The sequence below is a fragment of the Thalassophryne amazonica genome, chromosome 5 (genome assembly GCF_902500255.1).
Source record: "Thalassophryne amazonica chromosome 5, fThaAma1.1, whole genome shotgun sequence".
NCBI classification, from domain to species: domain Eukaryota; kingdom Metazoa; phylum Chordata; class Actinopteri; order Batrachoidiformes; family Batrachoididae; genus Thalassophryne; species Thalassophryne amazonica.
The window spans coordinates 72550464-72568497 of NC_047107.1; the positions used below are offsets into that span (position 1 = coordinate 72550464).

Below are 18034 nucleotides of genomic sequence, written 5' to 3' on the forward strand. Positions count from 1 at the left end.
CGCATGTGCTTGGTCCAAACTTGGTCCTCTGGTTTATTCCGCTACGCCTTCCTTTCCTTTTCTTTTTCTTTTTTAAAACAAATGCCCCATCAAGGGTTTGAAAAGTCTGTCACTTCCATGTGTGCCTCACTTTTTGTTGCGACTTTTGAGCCGGGTCGTAACAGTGATCCACAAGTGTATATAATTAAAGCGGCCACCTCATTCACGGCACCGCGCGCAAAAGAGCGATTTTGCAAAAATAAAGGGACAAACACAAAGTTAAAAGTGGGACTGTGTTTAAAGCCAGGGAAAAAAATTAAGCCAGCAAGCCACGGATGGAAAGGAAGCCAGTGAGAAGGAGCACAAACGTGGCTGTCCAGGAATGGAGAACAGCAGCGCGCGCGCAAAAGAGCGATTCTGCAGAAATAAACGGACAAACATAAAGTTTAAAGTGGGATCATGGTGTGTGTGTTTAGGGAAAAAATAAAGCCAGAGAGGCGCGGAGCCAGCGAGGAGCACAGAGGTGGCTGTTCAGGAGCCCTTGGTTCGGTCTGGTGCATTACAGGTGGACAGCGCACAACCGCAGGACTGTACTAGAGCATCTATGTTTGGATTGCATTTAAAAAATGTGACATCTTTAAATGCTGCTGTGAATCTGTGAATTGAAAACCCACACTTTAAAGGGACCAGGTGTGGGAGGGCTGGAGATTTGGACCAAACCCATCATGCCTAAACGTACACCAACATTGTGTTATCATGGCGCTACGTGGCTTAGTGTGGCTGAAGCAAGCCATTCGAGGCTCTAATGACAGGTCGGTCGTGGCTCACTGGAGGCTGCTACGTGGCACATGTGGGGTACAGAGAGGCACAGGGAGGCACCTTCATAGCGGATACATGATAGATGAAAATGTGGGTCATTCGTCAAATAATCGCTGACACACCCATGCGTGGCTCATTATTCATGGCTTATTATTCAGTGAGACCCAGGCTTTAGTCAGGTTCAAATCCAGAACTGATGAGACATTCAATCTCACCAACACCTTGTCGCCCAATAAATTATAAATAACCAAGAAATAAAAATGACAATATGAATAAACATTAAAATGTGCTCAATATATTTTGTTACTGCAAATGCTTTTGACAAAATATATACCAATATGTCTAGATAAGCTAACAACAACCTACCACTGTGACAGAGAACTGCTGTGATGTCTACACATGTGGCCCAAGACATGGATGAAAACGAAGCGAAACAAAATGTGTTAATCAATGTGCATTTATTCTTTTATTACTACAATCAAATAATTAAATTTTCAAATTGAGGGGCATTATACATTCACAAGACACCCGCACACACACTCACCACAACCTTCTGAGAAACAAACCATAAATTCTTCAATTTTTATGATGAGAAGAAAAAAAAAATGGGAAGGCAGATCACAGGGTGCCAGTTGGGAAGTATTTACTGTCTACATGGAGCCTGGTAATAGTGTGTGTGTGTGTGTGTGTGTGTGTGTGTGTGTGTGTGTGTGTGTGTGTGTGTGTGTTCTTTTTTCCCCTACCATAATGATAGGTCTGTGTGGGACCCCAAAGGGTTTTGTTTTACGATCACCTTGTTACACAGAATTTGTTTTAATGTCTTGCCATCAACTCTGCTGGAAAGTCCTGATGGCTTGCTGATGTGAATATATAAATACTCATTTTAAAAGAAGGAAAAAAAAGCAATCGCAGTTGTAATAAACTCCTCCTGGTGGCTCGTGGTGGGATCTCAACTTTCAGTAAAACAGAAGTGGAAAAGAACTGCATATCCACACAGAACTGCACACAGTCATACTGTCCTGATGCAAAGTTGTAAACACACAAACATGTTGCACATGCACATAAACCCACTGATGGAAAAAGGCATTCTGCAGCTCAAATGAGATGCGACTGATCAAATATTAGACTTAAAAATGTGTAAAACTAAGCTTGTGGACTTTGGATACTGGTGAATTTGCTGTTCCAGTTATGTGATTGTTGACTTTATTTCAGCATAATTAAACATTTAAAACATTCTTTACTGTAAGTTCATTGTGCTCCAGTATAAATATGTGACATTTAAAAAGTTATGCTTAAGAGCCATAGTCTGTAACTGTAGAATGGTTTATAGAAGGGGGTGATATATCATGTTTCAGTAGGCCACTGAAAAAAACAAAAATTACGTTTTTTTTATCCAAAGATCCCTTCGGGCAGAAAATTATGGCACTTTTTAGGGTAGAGGTTAAAGGGGCCAAAACAGTGACAGTCAAAATGTGGATTTTGACCTTTGAATATTTTTGTGCGGCCTCAGTAAGCCTCATTGATGTTATGGTATATGAATGTATGGATGTAATTCTCCCACATAGCATTATATTTTTCAAGGCTAACCGAGGGTGCCGCCTATAGGTGGCGCTTCAAGTCACAACTTTTGGCATTTTGGGCTACATTTGGGACCCTCCCAGGGCCTGCGGCCCGAATAACCTTTGCTCATTCATGCATATTTGGATACACTGGGACAAGTTCTTTCCAAATTTGCATAAATGGCGGTGGCTTAGTTAGGGCACTTTTGCATAAGTGGTGCTCTTTATGTTAAGAACACGATATTTGGCGATTTTCATTTGGCCATATCTCTGTGTGTCCCCTATGGATTTCAGTGAAACTTGTTTTATTATGTTCCTCTGTATCTCTGCTATTCATGATAACAATATCAAGAAAGCGTTTTGTCTCATTAACCCTGGCCAAATATATATCACCACCCATTTGAAAGTTACAGATTTCGGCTCTTAATTAGATGAACATAATTGGCTCATATTCAACACAATTTCACCAAGCCATTAGGTGTCTTTAAAAGGGACATTATAGTCTGCAGCCATAAATATCCCACTAACACTGAGGTGATGAATTAGATGCCCATTTTCAGTTTTTTTATACAAATTACATTCATGAAATTACAGGTTGAACAAGTGTTAGATTATTCAGTTCTACAGTCAGGTGCATAGGCAGTTGGACAGTGACAACATTTTTAGAATGTTGCCTGCCACCGTACACCACCACATTTAAATAAAAGTTTTACCTATAGGTGAAAGGACTGAACAACAATATTACATTAACATTTAGGAATTACAGCCATTCCAACACATAATCCCTAAATTGAAGTCAGGGGATGGATACTCAAATATTTCCAACAGTATTTCTTGGACTTCATTTACATCTATCATTAAGAAATACAATCAATATGGTACTCACTCACTCATCTTCAACCGCTTATCTGGGATCGAGTCATGGAGGCAACAGCACCAGCAGGGGACCCCAGACATCCTTTCCCAGGCCACATTAACCACCTCTGACTGGGGAATCCCGAGGTGTTCCCAGGCCAGTCTGGAGATATAATCTCTCCACCTAGTCCTGGGTCTTCCCCGGGGTCTCCTCCTAGATGGCGTGCCTGGAACACCTCCCTAAGAAGGCACCCAGGGGGCATCCTTACCAGATGCCCGAACCACCTCAACGTGAAGGCGCAGTAACTCGACTCCAAGCTCCCCACGGATGACCAAGCTTCTCATCCAATCTCTAAGGGAGACACCAGCAACACTCCTAAGGAAGACCATTTCGGCTGCTTGCATCCACGATCTAGTTCTTTCGGTCATGACCCAACCCTCGTGACCGTAGGTGAGAGTAGGAACGAAGACTGACCAGTAGCTCGAGAGCTTCGCTTTTGATTCAGCTTCCTTTTTTGTCACAACAGTACAGTAGAGCGAATGCAACACTGTTCCTGCTGTGCCAATTCTCCGGCACTTCACCGGTACTTCAACTCTTTCACATAGGGCAAGACTGCATTCCCTACCTGGAGCAGGCAATCCATTGGTTTCCTGCTGAGAACCATGGCCTCAGATTTAGAGGTGCTGATCCTCATCCCAGCCGCTTCACACTGGGCTGTGAACCGATCCAGTGAGTGTCACCGGCTGATGAAGCCAACAGGACCACATCATCTGCAAAAAGCAGTGATGAGATCATGAGCCCACCAAACTCTCCCTCCTCCCCTGACTACACCTCGATATCCTGTCCATGAATATTACATACAGGATTGGTGACAGGGCGCAGCCCTGGCAGAGGCCAACCCCCACCGAAAACGAGTCCGACTTACTGCCGACCACAGTTGTCACTTTGTGAGCACAAAGACTAGGGAAGGTGATGGTCTAGCGGTTAAAGCATTGGGCTTGAGACCAGATGATCCTGGGTTCAAATCTCCGCCTGACCGGAAAATCACTAAGGGCACTTGGGCAAAGTCCTTAATCCCCTAGTTGTGGTCCCGGTGTGTAGTGAGTACCTTTATGTGGTGAATATAAAGCGCTTAGAGCGTCTGATGCAGATGGAAAAGCGCTATATATATATATATGTAGTCCATTTACAGACCCCATCATCCCATACTTCAGCAGAACCTCCCACAGTATCTCTCGGAGTACCTTCTCCAAGTCCACAAAACACATGTAGACTGGATGAGCATACTCCCAGGCATGGGTGTCTTGTGAGTGAAGAGCGGAACCCGCATTGTTCAATCAGAGGTTCAACTATTGACCAAACCCTCTATTCTAGCACCCTGGAGTCGGCTTTACCAGGGTGGCTGAGTAGTGTGATGCCCCTGTAACTGGCACAGACTCTCTGGTACCTATTTTTAAATATGGGGACCACCACACCCCAGTTTGCCACTCCTTTAAACTCCACAGTTCCACAGTTTAGTGTCAATGTCTGTTGTTTGACTACAGTACAAGTCTGGGTGTCCATGACAACTGCCACAGAAAATTTCAGGCCTCCAAGTCCATTATTTGCTGAGATATTCTACCTTGAACATGGCTCCAGAAATGACGGCCATAATTTTTGCCTAAAAAACAGCAGACCCCAAGCACACTAAATTGGCTGTATCTCAGAAACGACTTGGCCTAAAGGCCTCAAACTTCAGATTTGTTGTTCCAAATAGTCTGGGAATATTTGATTAAAATTTGAAGAAAATCTATGACAAAGTGCGTGAGCTTCGCTGAATTGACATGGAATGACCCAGATGGATTTTAATGTGAAAATTCAATTCAACAGGACTCATAATTTTATCAAATAAACCACGTGCTGCTTGGGTGGACATCTCTTATTTTTCACATGGGGTTGTGCTAATTTATTTCCTCTCTTGGTTTGGATTTTGAATTCTGCATATTTTGGGCTGTGAGATTTTTTTCAATAGATTTAACAACATTTGACTAATATGTTAACAGTCATTACCATTTGAATGTGTTTCAACAAGTTTTCTCACCCATGCAGATAACAGTGTTCTGTAGAAACTGTGATAGACGGAAAAAGACATGGATGTGGAAGACACAGGAATGGATGTCTCAAACCACAAGTGTACAGCTACTTTAGTCAAGAACGTGGTGACCGAGTCACTTCGATTTTCGCCCAATCATGGCTTGTGTTACACGTTTGTCCACTTCAGTTTCATTCCGGTGTTACCGAACGAACGGTAGCCCCTAAAAATCGGTCCGCCCTGCCTTCACTACGCATGCGTCACTAGCCGCGGTTCACGGATCATCACTTCGTTTCTGCTTAAAATTGCACTCCAGTCATCATCTGTCTCAGTGACAGATATCTGAAGCTTTTGTACAACAATCATTTCCACATGAATTCAGCATTATTTCATCACAAAAGATGGAGGAAGCGATCAGAGTGCTGTGGCTACATGAGCTGCTAGCTGTTGTGTTCACTGCACGTCGGTCATTTCAAAGCGTCACAGAGCATTGCCTCATTTCTGTTTAAAACTGACTTTAGAATGATTTAAGAGGTTTTACCTTGTCATCTGATGGTTAATAATCCCATTTATCCATTTAATCGCTTTGAGTGAAGGGACTCGGCTGAGCTCCAAAATGACACTTGCGCAGTGAAGGCAGGGCAGACCAATTTTTAAGGGTGGACCGTTCGGTCTGTGACGCCAGAAATAGCGCTCATGGATTTCAGAAATTTCAACATGGAATTCTTTGCTTTTCACCCATTTTGTGTGTGTGTGGGGGGGGGGGAATAGCAAAATATCAGTTTTGATGGAAAATAGTCATACAATGCGCACATGCACCGGCCTCTGCCTCTGTGACGCCTGGCGCTGGTGCGCCCCCTCCCCGGATGGACCAGCAATTGCAGTGTCCCTCATGTTGGGACGTTTTGCTGGCTGCTTCTCCTCGGCTACATGGGCTGTGGTCACCACCAAGATGAAACACAAAATGCGGAGATAATTCTCTGATCATTGGACATTGTGTAACGTTTGCAATTTGTCATGGTTTGTGTCATCTGGATGTAAACAGGATAAAGTAAAGAGCTGAATGGTAAATGGTAAGTGGACTGCATTTATATAGCGCTTTTCCATCTGCATCAGATGCTCAAAGCACTTTACAATTATGCCTCACATTTGCCCCAATGTCAGGGTGCTGCCATACATGGCGCTCACTACACACCGGGAGCAATAGGGGATTAAAGACCTTGCCCAAGGGCCCTTAGTGATTTTACAGTCACCACTAGACCATCACCTCCCCCGCTGAAGTTGTTTATGTGAAATTTCCCTGCAAAAAAAAAAAAAGAGTTTTGTGCGCGGTCAGATTCCCACCAAGTCTCACACTAAGACAACGCAAGATGACACCACTCATACAGCAGCGCTGTGAGAGCAGTATAGGAATAATTTATTATACAGAAATAACAGAATCTGAATTTTGATTTTGACTGAAATCAGTCATATGACTGAAGACTAGCACCCATATGTCTTAATGTATGGTTGTAAGACTTGGACGCTACCCAGTGACTTAAGAAAATGGCTGAATGTCTTTGGTACCAGGTCTCCTTGGATATAATCAAATGGTCACTTAGGAAAAATTGGATGAGAAGTACCATTTCCATTGTGAGGGAACACCTCTCTTGGTTTGAACCAGTGTGCAGGTGCCTCAGTACTGAAGAGCCAAAAAACTGGAAAATGCCAAAGAAAAGACCACATATCACCTGGCTATGACAGGCAGATGTTTACTTTTATGAGGTGGGGCTGGACCAGTTGTCTGCCTTAATGTTCGCCACCCAGGACACAATGCATCCACCCCAGTGTAATGATGTGCAGCACCAGGGCATGCTCCTATAGTTCATCTGAAAAGGATGTCCAAAAATACTTTTTTAAAATGAGGTCTGTAACCTCTGTAAATTTCAGAAGCCAGCGATAGACACAGTTTATTATTTACTTATTATAGGGGGGGTGATGGTTTAGTGGTTAAGCGATGCACTTGAGACCAGAGGACCCTTGGTTTAAATCCCAGCCTGACCGGAAAATCACTAAGGGCCCTTGGACAAGGTCCTTAATCCCCTAGTTTATCCCGGTGTGTAGTGAGCGCCTTATATGGCAGCACCCTGACATCGGGGTGAATGTGAGGCATTATTGTAAAGTGCTTTGAGCGTCTGATGCAGATTGAAAAGCCCTATATAAATGCAGTCCATTTATCATTTTTACCATTATTTCTGACATAGCATAAACATAACAAAATAAACAGCATCCTAAATGACCAGGGCTCACATGTTTTAGCACTTATACATTCATTCATTTTATCTTAACCACTTTGTTATTTACCTTATTGTTGTGTTTTTGCATGTCCCATGTGAAAATTGTGTCATATGAAGAGATTTCCTTGAATTACTATCATTATAAGCAATGATTTAATGATAATCATTTTTGTTTAATCTTACATCTTAGCCAACAACTGGAAATATTTGTTAAATGAAAGTTTACATTTTGACAGTTTGTTTGAAGCTTCATTCATAAACACAAAGGTTCAACTTTTACGTGCAGTAACAACACCACACCACAAGATGCCAGTATTTCATCGAATCAATGCACTTAGGTTTGACGAACAAACTATTTCACTACTACGGTTAGACACAAGCTTGTTTTAGTTCAGAATAGCACTCCTGGGCGGCAGACTGTGAGAGACACACACACAGACTGCGCTGATACTCCACAAAGTGTGACTACGTTACTGAGTCTTCTCTCTGCAGGCATACAAGTGTAAGCTACAGCTGTTTCAAAATTCAATTACCTGTATATGAGACGTCCATCCATCAAAAACGAATACGTTCATCGGAGGGCTGAACTTTATTCACTCATTTTCATTTAATTTCCAGCAACTTTTCCCCCTACGCTGAAAATAAAATGAACTTCCCTCTTCCGTTAATGAAGAGACGCTATTGGCTGACAAAGATCAACATTATACGTCATTCTTAAGGGCTGCTGGGACACTGAGTTCTTTGTGCTGACTGTGGCTTGAGAGAGAGAGAGAGAGAGAAAACCATGTCCAGGAATCCAGGGTTCCAAGACTTTGTCACTGAACTGAGAAATTACCCCAAGGCTCCAGTCAGATCCCAGAAGAACCCCACACAGATGTTTTTCAAACTTTATTGCCATTTACAAGACAGGCAAGGGAAAGCGCCAAAACAACACCCACAGTTAAAACCCCACAAATTTCACCAGGAAATGGTTCTTTAAACATATGCAGTGATACGTGTCTGTTTGTGCGTGTGCGAGCGTGTCTGCAGAAAGAAATTCTACAAGGTAAAGTGTGCCTTTTGTGCAGTGTCTACACATGCACACTTAATGAGTAAGTATGGTTCCATGTTCAACACAAGTTTGTATTTGTTGTTTGTGTGTGTGGCAAGGTACGGTGGTGTATGTTAATGTGTGTGCTTGTACCACAGATGAATATTCAGATGCAAACCGTGGTATGTGCTGCATGTGTGTTTACAGTGGCAATCTGTCACATGTGGAATGTGTTTCAAGTGGTTTGTTGGCTCCATAATACATCAGCATTTCTGTGGCTGCTGGCCTATGAATGTAAGGATGTGCATGAGTGCGTGTGCACATGCGTATGTGTGCGGATGCAGTTTAGCATTCACTGGTGCCTTTGGTCTGCTTACCAAAAATAAATGAAGAAAATGTCCCTGTATTTTTCTGTTTTCATTACCCAAGAGGAGGGTGTGGGTTCTCTTTCTGTCTGAATGAGATGACAACTGGATGTCTTCAGTACACAGCCTCTCAGGATCTTTGTAGACCTGTAGACTGGCTTGGTGTCAGATGAACAGTGACTGATGAAGACCTGGATGAGGCCTCTTACAGAGATGGGACACTCCAGCCATGTGTCATGTTTTCCATCACATAATCTTGTGCCCCCCCCCCCAAAAAAAAAAAATTCTCCTCACAACACCTCATAATGACAACATGAATTTTTTTTACTTATTATTTTTGCAAATTTATTAACAATAAAAACTAAGAAATCACATGTACATAAGTATTCGCACCCTTTGCTCAATACTTTGTTGATGCACCTTTGGCAGAAATTACAGCCACAAGTCTTCTTGAATATGATGCCCATTCGTCTGTGCAACACCACTCAAGCTCCATCAGGTTGGATGGGCAGTGCCTGTGCACGGCCATTTTCAGATCTCTCCAGAGAAGTTCAATCAGATTCAGATCTGGGCTTTGGCTGGGCCACTCAAGGACATTCACAGAGTTGTCCTGAAGCCACTCCTTTGATAACTTGGCTGTGTGCTTAGGATCATTGTCCTGCTGAAAGATGAACTGTCACCCCAGTTTGAGGTCAAGAGCGCTCTGGAGCAGGTTTTCATCCAGGATGTCTCTGCACATTTCTGCATTGATCGTTCCCTCAATCCTGACTAGTTTCCCAGTTCCCGCCACTGAAAAACATCCCCAGAGCATGATGCTGCCTACCATACTTCACTGTAGGGCTGGTGCCTGGTTTCCTACAAACACGACACCTGTCATTCATGCCAAAGAGTTCAATCTTTGTCTCATTACACCAAAGAATTTTGTTTCTCATGTTATGATAGACGGGCGCACTTCTTCCATTTAGACATGATGGAGGCCACTGTGCTCATTGGAACCTTCAAAGCAGCAAAAATGTTTCTGTACCCTTTCCCAGATTTGTACCCTAAGACAATCCAGTCACAGAGGTCTACAGACTATTCCTCTGACTTCATGCTTGGTTTTGCTTTGACATGCACTGTCAACTGTGGGACCTTATATATAGTCAGGTGTGGGCCTTTCCAAAACATGTCCAAATCAACTGAATTTATCCCAGGTGGACTCCAATTAAGTTGGCGAAACAAGTTTGATCAGTGGAAACAGGATGCACATGAGCTCAATTTTGAGCTTCATGGCAAAGGTTGTGAATACTTACGTACATGTGATTTCTTAGTTTTTAATTTTTAATAAATGTGCAAAATTCTTTAAAAAAACCCCAACTTTTTTCACACTGTCATTATGGATATTGTGTGTAGAATTTTGAGGGCGAAAAATTAATTTCATCCATTTTGGAATAAATAAATAAATAATACCATAAAATGGAGAAAAAAATGAAGCACTGTGAATACTTTCGGGATGCACTGTATTACCTTTAGTGGGAATCATATGACTAAATTCCTTTGAAGATCCTGCCTTTGAGCATTGAGGTTTGATCCTGTTTCATCAGATCCTGACCCTGCTTGTGATTGCTGATCCTGGTTATACGATCAAAGCAAACAGGAGCAATGATAAGTGATATGAGTGTGAAAACAGAAACAAAGAAGAGCAATCAGGAACAGTATCACGGTCAGGATCAATGGTGAGTGTTCAGGATACCACAATCTTAGGACCCAGAAGTATGCCTTGTGGATCCAAATCCAGATGATAATTTGGATAAATATCAATATCTCATTTTGATTCAGATTCAGATTTTTTATTGTCATTTTAACAAGTACAACGAAAGGTAAGGTGCAGGCCTTTCATTGCAAATATAAATCTGAGTAAACCACACAGATTTAAAAGGTCTGAGGAAAAAAAGAAAAGGAAAAGAAAAAAGAAAAGAAAGGAAAAAGAAAATAAAAAAAAACATTTGGTTTTTCATTTCCTCTGTGTCATCAGGGTCCAGAGGGTTACTTTAAAAATCTGTTCTGGTACAGTTACTAATTGTAACAAGAAAACTAATCCCAGACTCAAATTGGCTGCAAGGACTTCCTCAAGGTAACGGGCTTGTTCCATTTGTTTCCAAAGTCATTAAATTGTTTCTGACATTGAACATTAAAGTATGTTCACATTGCGTACTGTATTTATTTTAGTGTCTCCATCAGTAAAAGTCCAGTGAAAACAGCAACAGCAGTCTTAAGGTTCTGGCCCTGGTTCTCGTTTAGCTCCACTCTAGCTGGCTGCCTGGGCCAACCTGTAGGTCAAGCAGGGCTAGATGACACCATGTGCAGTGTGTGTGTGTGTGTGTGTGTGTGTGTGTGTGTGTGTGTGTGTGTGTGTGTGTGTGTGTGTGTGTGTGTGTGTGTGTGTGTGTGTGTGTAAACACTTGTAAAAACATTAGTGTATGGTTTTGGAACAAGGTCTCTGGCAATATATGAAAAAATGAGAGAGAAGGAAAGAAAAATCAAGTGTGGTTTGATGCCCAAAGTGGAAACCCACACACTGATGTTTTTGTGTGCGCGTGTGTTTGTTTTTGGGGCTGCATGGGCATACATATGGATGCTTGCAGTGATGTAGTGTAAACCATGTGTGTTTTTACTGTACTGCTAGTCTGTGATTATTACAGAGCCAAGAAGTGGGTTGGCACGCTGTAGGGCTTGTCCGTGTGTGTGTGTGTTTGCGTGGAAGCTTTGTATGCTTTGGAGTGCAGGCCTTGTCACAGCCAGATATTTGACATTGGCAGCTGGGCGAGTGCAGAATGCTGTTAGGCCAACGCTCAGCCACACTCCTCGTGATACTAAAGTACACTCAACAGATTTGTTAAATTGGCAGAAAAGTACTTTTGGCAAAATACTACAAACTTTAGACTTGGGGGCAGTTAAACAACTGTTGGAAAAATGTGAACACCAAAGATTGAATGAATTTTCATGTTGAAATAGTAAAAAAAAAAAAAGTCATTAGTACACTAACAAGTCTTGTCGAAAGGTCTTTTTGTTTTTTTTTTATCTTTATGATGCTGAGCGGCTCATATTGTTGGATAAAAATCAAGATTTAATATCATAATCTAGAAGCGTACACGACCCTGTGAGAGCAAAGCTGTACGTCCAGCTTTTGCCACCAGGCAGCGCCATCTTGAAGCAAAGATCACAACAATAACAAAGCTGTACTTCCGGTTTTATGTAACAAAAACCTGTAATTCCAATGTTTGCCACCAGGTGGCCTTTTGTTTATTTTCCCAAAATTTGTGAAGTTTGACTTCGACAAGACTAAAAAGACAGGGAGGACACTGTGACTAAGGTTAAGATGTTTTAGTGCTGTTAACAGCATAGGGTGTGCACAGCAACAATGTATTTGAGTGGGTGAGTGAGTCCATCCCAGTAAGCTTGTGTTAAAAACACAGACTGGGGTGTCAAAATCCAACCCATCGTTCGCATTGTGACATATGGGTAAAGGATCAAGTAAGGGATTTCCTACGGTAACCATAAAGGCCCAACAGGAACTCTGAACATGAGACAGCTAATGGGGCTCTAGTGAAACAAGAAGTCCACGATGGCAGATCAGGCGGAGGAAGTGATGGCTTGTCACCAAATGGCTGGAAGGTGGATGAAGGCTGCAGCAGGTCATCCACTGACCACGCCCCAAAATTTACAGAATTTTATGGCTTAAAAGGCTTTAAACTGAGAAGTTAGAGAAAAATTCACCCCCCTGTACAGTTGTTATGGAGGAAGAAAGTATCTGTAGAGACCAAAACCATTTTTTTAACATCTTTATTTCATAAACATCTTTATTTCTGCTCTAAACTTGGACATTTTAACATGGAATTTAATGTGAACTTGCTCGCTTTTAGAACCAACCTCAAGTGGCGAGCCAAAGAACTGCAACGTTTTCCTTCTTCCAGTAGGACTTCATCTGAGCCCATCAAAGCATATTGCTTGGTTAACAGTAACTCCAAGAAATGATCATCTTGGAAACCAAATTAAAAGAACGGGTAATGAGGGCAAACTGTCAGGATTTCCCCTGGACTCTGGGTTTTACTCTGTTTTTCCAGTGTCATGTGTTTGTCCACCAGATAGTGCCCTCTGCTTTGTTTTCACACCTGGATCAGATGAGTGACTGATTATTGATAGACTATTTAAACCCTGACTTTCTGTTCATGAACTGCCAGACTTGTCATTTGTTGATTGTTTGTCACCTGGCTTTCCTCATTTTTGCCTCACCAGCTTTCAGAGCCTCATTCCATGATCCAGACAGATACCCGGAGGACCAAACCTGATCACCAATCCATAACCCCGACTGCGTCTTCCAGCTCAACATGCCGAAGCTTCCCACATCTTATGCTCAGGTAACGCTGGCCTCCCCCTCTAATTCCTGTATTAGAGTGAACTGTATTTTCCTGGTGCTCCAGATGATTCCAGGATGGCTCCTAAGCGGACCTGGATCCTGGCTCTGACTACCTGCACAGCTACGTCACTTTGGCAACTCCTCGGCTCTCGGCGTAGAGCACATCACGACTACACGCCAGTTAAGTTGCCCTCATCTCAGTGAGATCCCGTTCTCACTCATTCCTGTTTGTGACCGTGCTATGATAAAGAACTGTGCCAAGAACTCTCCGTAAGAACTGCATGAACTCTGATATCAAACCATTGAAAACCCAGCTGTATCAAGTCCAGCTTATTTGGAACCTCTGACCTTTGGGTACAACTTATAAACTATGAAAAATTACGGAACAGTGAACTTTATTTCTTAAGAAGAGAGCTTTATTTCCTCACCCCTGAAGCAACCTGTGTTAAGCCTGTGTTGAACTATGACTGTTTTTGAGGACAGCGTTATGAGTGCTTTTCACTCACCCTGTGTGTCTTCTTCCTTAGTTCCTGGTTGCTGAGGTGACCGTGCCACCTGGCCCTGGTCATAGAATCCTTAGTTAACATGATTCCAGACTGGCAGCTCCCTTATTTCACTGCCAGGAGGTGGGCCACTCTCTACACTTCAGGCATCCCAGCACAGCATTTCATTTATTTATTGTAAATAAATATATTTTTTCTTTTGAACTCTTCTCTGTGTCCAGCTCCCTGCCTGTGGGTCCATAGTGATGGGATTTGCTCCCCGTCTGTGCACTTTTAAGATTATTATGGAGTTGATGTATTAGGGTTTTTCTGTTTAAGTTACTTGTTCATGTTTGTTTCTTGTGGGTGGTCTGGGCCCCCTTGTCCCACTCCTTTATCCTCACCTGTTAGTCTGGTTCCACATTGCTTTAACTCTGAGTAGTGGTCATTATTAGTCCTTAAAGTTTTGTTCTTTTTCACATTATTTATGTTTAGTCCTTTACCCTCACATTTTATTTGCTCCTGAGTTCTTTCTTTGTTTGGGAGTTTATGATTTCACTTAATATTATTTATTATGTTTCTTCACCTTTGCACTTTATTAACACCGGAGTTCTATGTTGTGTTTGAGTTTTCCTTCATTTTTTGATGGTTGTTTATTTTATGTTTATGTCACTCACCCTTTGTAATCAGTTGCGCTGTTTGGCACCGACTATTCTGCTTTAGATTCAGTCACTTCGTGTTTGTTCATGCTGATTCTCCTCACCTGTAATCATTTATGTCATTTGGTATTCAAGTTGTCACCTGTCAGTCTTTGGGTGTGGGTTCATTCGTCTTTGTTTTCTCTCCGCGCTTTCTCGTTCGTCACCTGCTCCATTATTGCTTTGTGGTTGCACATTCAGCTGTTCAATTCAATTCAATTTATTAATTTATATAGCGCCAAATCACAACAAAGTCGCCCCAAGGCGCTTCACATAATTCACAACAACACAAATTAATCTAAAATCAAAATTAAAAGCAAAAAAAAGCACAGTTAAAAGATAAATCACAGTAGAATAAAAAGAAATTACAAAGCAAACACAAACAGATTAAAAAATTAATGATAAGACAGTCTAAAAAAGTGGGTCTTCAGTCATGATTTAAAAATCTCCACCGTGTCAGACTGCCGAATAACAGCAGGTAGATCATTCCAAAGAGCCAGACCACGGTAGGAGAAGGCTCTATACCCCACAGACTTTTTGTTCATCCTCGGAACACACAGAAGCCCTGCGCCCTGCGAACGCAAAGGCCTCGCAGGTACGTAGGGCTTAACCAAGTCCGCCAAGCAGGAAGGCGCCAGTCCATGAACAATTTTATAAACCAACAATAAAACTTTAAAATCCAATCTGGCAGAAACCAGTAGCCAATGAAGGGATGCCAGAATGGGAGTAATGTGGTCAAACCTTCTACTTTGTGTCAAAATTCTGGCAGCAGCATTCTGCACCAACTGAAGTCCTCGAATGCTAGACTGCGGCAGGCCAGAGAATAAAGCATTACAATAATCCAATCTAGAAGAGACAAATGCGTGAATCAGAGTCTCAGCATCAGCCATTCTTCCGTTCCGAAGCTGTTCTTCCGTAATTGTCACTGCCTCCTGGGATTAACTTTTGTGTTTTGTTTTTGTATGTTATGAGTTGTTTGCTCTTGGCTCTGCCAATAAATCACTCTGGGTTTTGATCACACACGCTTCTTTCTTGTGGTTTCTGTCTGCAAACTTTGGGTTCGTTATTAGAACAAAATTGTAACAGAAATGAACCCACCAACACATATGGACCCAGCAGATGGATACCCCGACGTCGTGGCGTTCAAAGCCTTCGGCGAACATTTCAGATTATTATTTAATTGTTATCTCTGTTGTTATCATCCGAGAAAGAAGGAGGATTTTTTTGACTCAAACGTGGGATTTGTTGGACAGAAATGCTTGGGCTTTTGATTTCTTCCCTGAATTATTTTCTTTGAAGGGGCTTTTTGCCCAGGACAGACTTCCCGAATGGGCAGGGGATGATTTGGATGATTTGTTTGAGGCAGATAGGCTTCCAGATTGGGTCTGGAACCCGGAATCCCACCAGCCAGTAGGAGTTGTTCCTCCACAAATTGATTATGATTGCTCTGAATCAGAGGATGGGTTTCTTTCTGACCAGAAAGGGGATCATTTCTTGGAGTCTGAGGAGGACTCTGAAGTCCTGGACCTCCGTAACACGTCAGAGGTTTTTTTTTTCAGATTCGGGATCTTTATTTAGATTATGTAGGCAGCACTGATCGGACTGAACAAGATTCAATCTTGGATTCAGTAGATAACCTCGCGCCTGCTGAACTTGGACTTCTGGCTGCTTATCCAGACCTGTCATACAAAGACGAGTTCCCCCATACATTGACAACCCCATGGATTTTTTGTATTCACCGGATCCACAGGATTCCACTGACCTTTGTGTTAAGACCTCCATAGTAGCTGGGAGGTCCACGCCATGTCTGACTTCCTCATTGGCCCCAAATCTGTCCTCCCTTGTTTTCCCTTCCTATTTAGTGCTCCCCTTACTGACAGACACTCAGTCTGACAAACATATGCACCACCAGTCTCCACAGACTAACACAATCCACACAACTCCCATACACACGCAACAACACACACCAGACATCTCATCCTCACATCTCACCCACTCTCGTACCACAGACACAGACCCAATTATCTCACCTCCACAGCACCTTGACTCCGTGTTTTGTTTGTCACAGCTGGTGAGCCACATTTCCCCGTTGGTAACCAGGTCGGCACGCCAGTCACCAGCTGCTCTGCCCTTGCCACCCGCACTTAAGGTCTCATCTAGTGGGGGTAGCATTCCAAAGAAAAGAAAGAAACACCGGTCCAAATCCGGCAGGAAGGACCATCAGCCGTCTTCTGTCGGGGCTGCTGTTCCTGACCCAAGACCGCCATCTTGATCTGAATTGAGAGCAGTTAGTGAGCTACCTGTTGCCTTTGGTTCCAGTTCAGGGGTAGTCGCAAGGCGACGCACCTCCTCTGCAGTGTTTTGCAGGTCGGGGAACGGTTCTGGACTTTTACAGCCTGATTGAGAGGTTCCGATGGAGCAGCCAACTGCTATGATGGAGCCCTGCATGGTTGGTGAAGGGCCGGTTGTCTATCAGTTGTACCACTTCAGTGGTCCTGGGGAGTCAGCAGACTCGGAATCATCAGATCCAGCACCCGAGAGGGGCAGGAGCCCCGAGGAACCAAATGACTTCATGCTCAGGGGTGTCTGTGCTCCGATGGAGCTGTCCGCCCTGGTTTAGCAGTCTGCCCACGGCTGAAGTGGTTCCCAGTGCGCCGTCCGGCAATCCGCCCACAGCCGAGATGGTTTTCACTGCACTATCCGGCAGTCCGCCCGCAGCCGAGGTGGCTCCCAGTGCGCCATCTGGCAGTGCGCCCTCCGGCAGTCCGCCCACGGCAGAGGTGGTTCCCAGTGCACCATCCGGCAGTCCAGCCGCGGCCAAGGTGGTTCCCAGTGCACCGTCCGGCAGTCCACCTGCGGCAGAGGTGTTTCCCAGTGCGCCGTCCTTGCAGTCCGCCCATGGCCGAGGTGGTTCCCAGTGCGCCCTCCGGCAGTCTGCCCACGGCAGAGTTGGTTCCCAGTGTGCCATCCGACAGTGCGCCGTCCGGCAGTCCGGCCGCGGCTGAGGTGGTTCCCAGTGCGCCATCCGGCAGTCCGCCCATGGCCAAGGTGGTTCCCAGTGCACCGTCCGGCAGTCCGCCCGCAGCAGAGGTGGTTCCCAGTGCACTGTCCAGCAATAAATACATTAAGACAGTAAATTACATGAAACAATTCCATAACTAACAGGAAATAAAAGGGTTGAGTTCTTCTAAAAACTGTTGAGGTTTAAGATCTACTGTTCTAAAAACATTCTGGACTCACGCCGTTCCAACTCATTACTGACACTTTGCATCATTTATTACCATGCTAGAAAAATGTCAGCTACCTATTTTGTAAGCACTACCCAATCTAGAGTGTGTGGATCCCCACCAGCAATGTGCTAGTTTCCATTATAATATGAGTTTCCACAGAGAGAAATATTGCTGTTTCATTGGCTCACCAGTATCCCCCAACATGGCCAACCTATACATGGAAGGGGTGGAAACCAAGGCCCTGTGCTTCTTCAAAGAAACTGCACCAAGCCA

General features: G+C 43.5%; 1 protein-coding gene across 1 annotated transcript in view; it reads right to left on the reverse strand.

Moving 5' to 3' along the window:
• The window catches only part of fancc (FA complementation group C), a 112067-nt gene extending 103850 nt beyond the window's left edge, over positions 1-8217 (reverse strand). The window contains exon 1 of the mRNA XM_034170530.1: positions 8094-8217. The gene's annotated coding sequence lies outside the window, so the exon portion shown is untranslated. The remainder of the gene's footprint in view (positions 1-8093) is intronic.
• Positions 8218-18034: the final 9817 nt, after the last annotated feature.